Source organism: Tenrec ecaudatus, chromosome 8 (genome assembly GCF_050624435.1).
Source record: "Tenrec ecaudatus isolate mTenEca1 chromosome 8, mTenEca1.hap1, whole genome shotgun sequence".
NCBI classification, from domain to species: Eukaryota; Metazoa; Chordata; class Mammalia; order Afrosoricida; family Tenrecidae; genus Tenrec; species Tenrec ecaudatus.
Window position 1 is genome coordinate 159,375,557 of NC_134537.1, and position 6,000 is coordinate 159,381,556.

At 43.1% G+C, this 6,000-nt stretch overlaps 1 pseudogene; it reads left to right on the forward strand.

The window, feature by feature from the left end:
• Nucleotides 1–5,685, forward strand: part of LOC142455577 (large ribosomal subunit protein uL30m-like) — a 76,759-nt pseudogene extending 71,074 nt beyond the window's left edge.
• The last annotated feature ends 315 nt before the right edge of the window (nt 5,686–6,000 follow it).

Here is a 6,000-nt window from a genome sequence, read left to right on the forward strand (position 1 = left end):
ATTAGGGAACATGGACTCCAGCTGTCAAATGAGAAAGGGGGTCAATATCACCCTGTATGGAAAGTACCTGAGATGGGATAGGTTGTTACGATCCTCTGACAACACAAGCAGTAATTCTTTCTACTTGAAAAAGGGACCCATTAGCTACACCTGTTTTTCCCCTAAAATTGTATAGCTTTATCCTATGCTAACTTTCATCTCTGCCACTTTGTTGAAATTCTTCTTTCAAAAGTCAGATTTGTTCTTTATATTCTAGTTGTTATTTTGTGTTTTGTTTTCCCTGCCCCCCAACTCTCTGAGAGTTGGCACATTTGCTGTATTGTCCCTTGTTGCTTCTCTGGGTCCATTTTCCACCCTTCCCGATGTGCTATGGCTGAAGGTTGGAAGCGGGTTCACAGGTCCCCCAACCTACCGCTGTCCATACCTGTGTGACTTGTACTTTCAGTATACTCTCCTCCATCACTGCATGTGAGAGTATCACCTGTGCTCTGTACTCGGGGTTCTGGCACATTCAGTAGCCCACATGACTTTATTTTCCTTCAGATAACCTCTTGCGGATTGTCTGGTGCAGCATTCTCATGGTTGTCTTTCCACTTGGGTTGGTTACCCCAGTGAATGAGGTGTCCTTATAAAAGTCATCGTTGATGTCTTCGCAAGGACCATCCCCCTTCCCCCTCTCTACTGCGCACTTGATCCTCTCCTTGCTCCACTTGGATGAGTGCTGACGAAGGACAATACCAGTCATGGACTTATGCCTGTTTCTGGCACCCACGTTTTTCCACGGCACACTGAGTCGGCGTGGCTGCTGATCATTCAGTTGGCAGTCTAGTACAAACCACTTGTGCCACCAGGACACATTAAACCCACGGCTGATGAAATGATTCCAAACAGCAAATCTATAAGACAGAGTAGAACTGCTGCATACGGTTTTCAAGGCTGTAAATCTTTATGGAAGCTGTCAACCACATCTTTTTGAGATAGAGTGGCTGGTGAGTTTGAACCGCAGACCTAGTGGCTAGCAACTGATCCTTTCACCAATGAGACACCGGAATATGAGAGGAAAATGTACAGGTTGACCACCCCATTTATAATTCCCATTGGTAGAAGTCACGGTGGCATTGTGGTTATGCATTGAGCTGCTAACCGCAAAGTAAAGAGTTAAAAACCACCAGGCTCTTCACCAGAGAAAGACGGGACTTTCTACTCCTATAAAGAGTTACAGTCTTGGAAACCCCCGGGGCAGTTCTACCCAGTCTATAGGGTCACTATGAGTCTGAATCCAACTTTATGGCAGTTTGGTTTGAGAAGACACATGGAGATGGGAATTAAAATGTGCCCTTCACTGGGACTCTGGCGCTTATGGAGGAAGGAGGGCAGATAGAAGTCAAGCTCCAGTGAAGAGTCTTCCGCAAAAATACGTCATGACATGAGTGAGACCATCTTTGGGACACTAATTGGCAGAGCTTGAGAATCCCAAGAATACAAAATAGTCCCTTACTCGTGTTTGATCCAAGGTGAGAATCTACTTACACCTCCATCACCATGACTCACACCCTGTTTTCTAAAGAACAGCTCTGAGCCCCAAGATCAAAGGGAGAAAAGTGGTCATGTTGACTAGTAACCCTAGACCCCTCTTAGGAGACTTTCTTAGAAAGAGACGTCCAGAAAAAGGCAACGGTTTCTCTCTACCAGTAGGAGAGGCAAGCCACTGATATCCTTGGACATGAGTTGGCCGAGAGCTCGAAAGAGGAAGCAGCAGCAGGAGTAGCCACACTGTGCAGGCAGAGGCTTAAGGGAATCGAGGTACCAGGCACAGACCTTCGGGATAGCATGGAGTAAACACCCTTATGCTGTGAAAGTGGTTTCTCGCAGTGGACTCACTGGTGAAGGAAGATGCCGAGTTGGCTAGCACTGTAACAGAGAGTAGCAGGATAGTGATGTTGTCAGAAGTGTCGGGCATAGATAATATTCTCTAAGACATTCCAACCTGTTCTTTGAGTACTCTTCTTTTTATTTTTTGGGGGGTCTCTTATAGCTCTAGTAGAAATCCATACATCAATTGTATTAAGCACATTTGTACATATGTTGCCATCATTGTTTCTAAAACATTTTCTTTCTACTTGAGTCCTTGGGATCAGCTCCTCTTTTTGTCCTTCTTCCCTTCTCCCACCCTCAGGAACCCATGGTCCATAATTAGATTTACCCCAGGAGAAAATGAAAATTGATTAAATGACCTTTCCTAGGATCACACGCAGACAGAACATAGGCAATCTCGAATCCCTTTTCTATTTTTCTCTGACTCCACTTATTTCCCTTTCCCTTTTCTATTTTTCTCTGACTCCTCTCCTTTCCCTTGAATATATATTTTAGAGTGGCCTCCCTGGTTCCTAGGTGGCACAAACAGTTTACATTCCACTTCCAACCTAATAGTTGGCAGTCAGATCTCACCCAGAGGTGCCATGGGAGAAAGTTCTAGAAATTTCTGTACAAATAAATCACCACTGTGAAAATCCTGTGAAACAATTCTGCTCTGTAATACCTGGGGTCACTCTGAGTCAGAATTGACTTCATGGAAATGGATTTTTGTTTTGCTTAATTGTCTCCCATTAGCTTCTGTATTCTATTTTTTTAAATCAATCCCTTCAACTATAAAAGTGGAATTGATTACAAGGATCCACATGTGACCTCCTCCCTGGGAGAGGGACAGCAGAGAAGGGGGGGAAGGGAGACTCCGGATAGGGCAAGATATGACAAAATAACGATGTATAAATTACCAAGGGGACATGAGGGATGGGGGAGCGGGGAGGGTGGGGGAAAAAAAAGAGGACCTGATGCAAAGGGCTTAAGTTGAGAGCAAATGCTTTGAGAATGATTGGGGCAGGGAATGTATGGATGTGCTTTATACAATTGATGTATGTATATGTATGGATTGTGATAAGAGTTGTATGAGTCCCTAATAAAATGTAAAAACAGAAGAAAAAAAAGTGATCCAGATCAGATTGTTTCCCTGTGAAATTTTCCCCCTGAGATCCAGATTTATAATCCAAGTTTCATTTGAAGATCGCTGTTGATTGTCCCCCTATCTTCTTAGACTCAACTTTTCAAAGTTAAATTGTTGGTTTCACAGATTGGCAGTCTTCCAACTGGCTCCATAACCCACAGTCTGTTATAATCTATGGGGAGAGGGTGGGGAATTCTTCTCTTTTCTTTCTACCACAAACCTTACCATATCACAGTAGTCACTAAATCCCAGAAAACAACTTCCAGTGGTAAGTAGCTTTCGCATTGTGCTGGGGTGAACAGTGTCCCCAAGATTAATCTTGAGAATAGAACCTTACTTGCAAACAGGGACTTTGTAGAGAAGTCTTGCTAAGATGAAGTCAGACCAGATTAGGGTCAACATTCTTTCCAGGAGGACTTGAATCCTTATACAATGAGAAACCACGAGATGCAAATACACAAAAAGGTAGAGCACCGCGTGACAGCTGATGCACAGGCATCTGAGGAATGCACGTGCAAATCAAGGCACACATAGATTTGAAATTTCTCATCTCCTGAAACCCGAGAGAATAAATTCATATTTTTGTTAAACTACCCTGTTTGTGATCACTTCTGTCAGAAGCACAGAAGCCCTAAGAAACTGACACATCCATCCAACAAGTCGTCCATGATTTTATATTTTCTCGCCATTACCCATTGACTTAGCCTGGGTGCTCTGGACAACAGAGTCCAAAGCAAAGATGAAAATGCTGGCATTTGATGTGAGATTTTCGTGCCCAGAGTGTTAAGACACGAGAGACTGTACCTGGAGAAAAGAAAACGCAGCAGGCCCTTCAAGAGCATGTTTGTTAGCTGCATGGCATTTTCTCTGAAAGGAAAAATTGCACCTGCAAGTAATTTACGCACTAGAGAAAGGAAGAGCAATTTTTTCTGTGTGGTACTACATTATCTGCTGTTTTTCATCGATCGAGGTTTACCCTTCATAGTGTGCCACCTCTCACAATTCACTGTGTAGCAGCCATTCCTTTAGTGTCTGTTAGGAAGCAAAATTCCATGTCCCACGGTTTGTTGTTCCATGAAGACTGCAAATGAACAGGCAACACGGGGCAGATCCTGCTTGGTGGGTGAAGTGCCAACACTTGGGTCTCCCATCATTGTGCAGACAGGCTGGGTGTCTGCAAAGGCACTGGGTGAGGCAACATGTTCAGAAGCTGTGTGAGTCTTTGGAAAGAACTAAATGCTTGAGGAAATCTAAATAGTAGTATAAACATTTTTTCTGATACTGTTGTGTGGACCCTGTCATTGGGCCTTGGATTGTTGCCATCTCTCTCTCTCTCTCTCTCTCTCTCTCTCTCTCTCTCTCTCTCTCTCTCTCTCTCACTCTCTTTCTCTCCTCAAATCATGTTCCACATTTGATTTTACAGGAAGCTGTCTAGAACTATAATCTATCCATATTACTCATCTGCTTAGAATTATCCGATGACTCCATCATTTCCTACAAGAAACATTTCACAAGCAAACTTGGTAGGTATATATGTAGAATTAGTAAGCAATTCATGGACTGAAACAGGACCATTATGTAACTAAGCAGGGAAGCTATTGACAATCACACAGGGAAAACAATAGCAAGCCTAGCAAGCCAAGACAATCTCCAGCAAACTGGCAAAGACACAAAGAGAAAGTAGATCTTCAGATATCTCCCTTTATTGTACAATGTTTGCTTACTTCTGTTTGCTCTTCTCCTTTGCTAGTATAAATGGTTTTCATAGCTGACAATTTTACTCTCAGAAATCAGCCTTACAAATAGTAGACTTACCAGGTATCCAAGGCCAGGATTTGTGCTCATTTTGGAGCATGACTTACCAGGTATCCAAGGCCAGGATTTGTGCTCATTTTGGAGCATGACTTACCAGGTATCCAAGGCCAGGATTTGTGCTCAATTTGGAGCATGACTTACCAGGTATCCAAGGCCAGGATTTGTGCTCAATTTGGAGCATGACTTACCAGGTATCCAAGGCCAGGATTTGTGCTCATTTTGGAGCATGACTTACCAGGTATCCAAGGCCAGGATTTGTGCTCATTTTGGAGCATGGGCCAGTGACTTATAAAACAAAACAAAGTTCATTCCGAAAAGGAGCAACAGAATATTTAGCTCCTTGGCGTCTCTAGCCAAAACCTTGAGAGAAGAATCACCAGACCCAATGGCTGGATTTTGTGTTCAGTCCTTCAGAGACCCCGGGGCAGTCTACAGCTGGTGACAAAAGGGATGGAGTCTCTCATTTGCACAGAGTGGATTCACCACAGAGTTACCAGATCAAGAATTTCAGATAAAGTGTTTCAGCCTTCTCCAGTAGATTACGAAAAATATGGCGGAGCTCCACAAAACCCTCCCACACTGCAGATTGTCACCGGGATAAAAATTACAAAGAGATGGCCATATTGGGAAAAAGATGTAATAAAGATGCTTGGATTAGAAAAAGCACACACTCCCTAAATTCATGAGAATATCCCTCAGTGAATGCAAAACTGAAAGTGGTGAAACATGTAATAAGGGTCCAGCCACTGAAGTTGCCACAAAGACTTCTGACAGAGGAGGACAAGTCTGGCTCATGCCTCTAGAGCACTGGGGAGTTAGTGGTGCTGTGGAATCTAAAACCTGTGGAGCAGGAAGGCATTAAGTCCTAATGCCAGAGTAGCCTCAGACTTTAGAAACATAAATCATTTTTATTTAAAGATGATGAATAGGTGTTTTCATTAAAATATATTTAAAATAACCAAAAAACAACCAAAAAAAATCCTGGTCAGGGCCCCCCTTCATTAAGTGTTGAGTTTCTTACCTATGAAGTTAGATCAGTGGTTTACAACCTGTAATTTTTTGTGGGACCTCAAGTGATTTCTGACAGGCAACAGTGGATGTGAGCACTAAGGGACTCTACATCCATTTCAAAGGTCCAACATGACTCTCCTTCCTTCCTTCCTTATTTGAAACTAGCTGTGTGT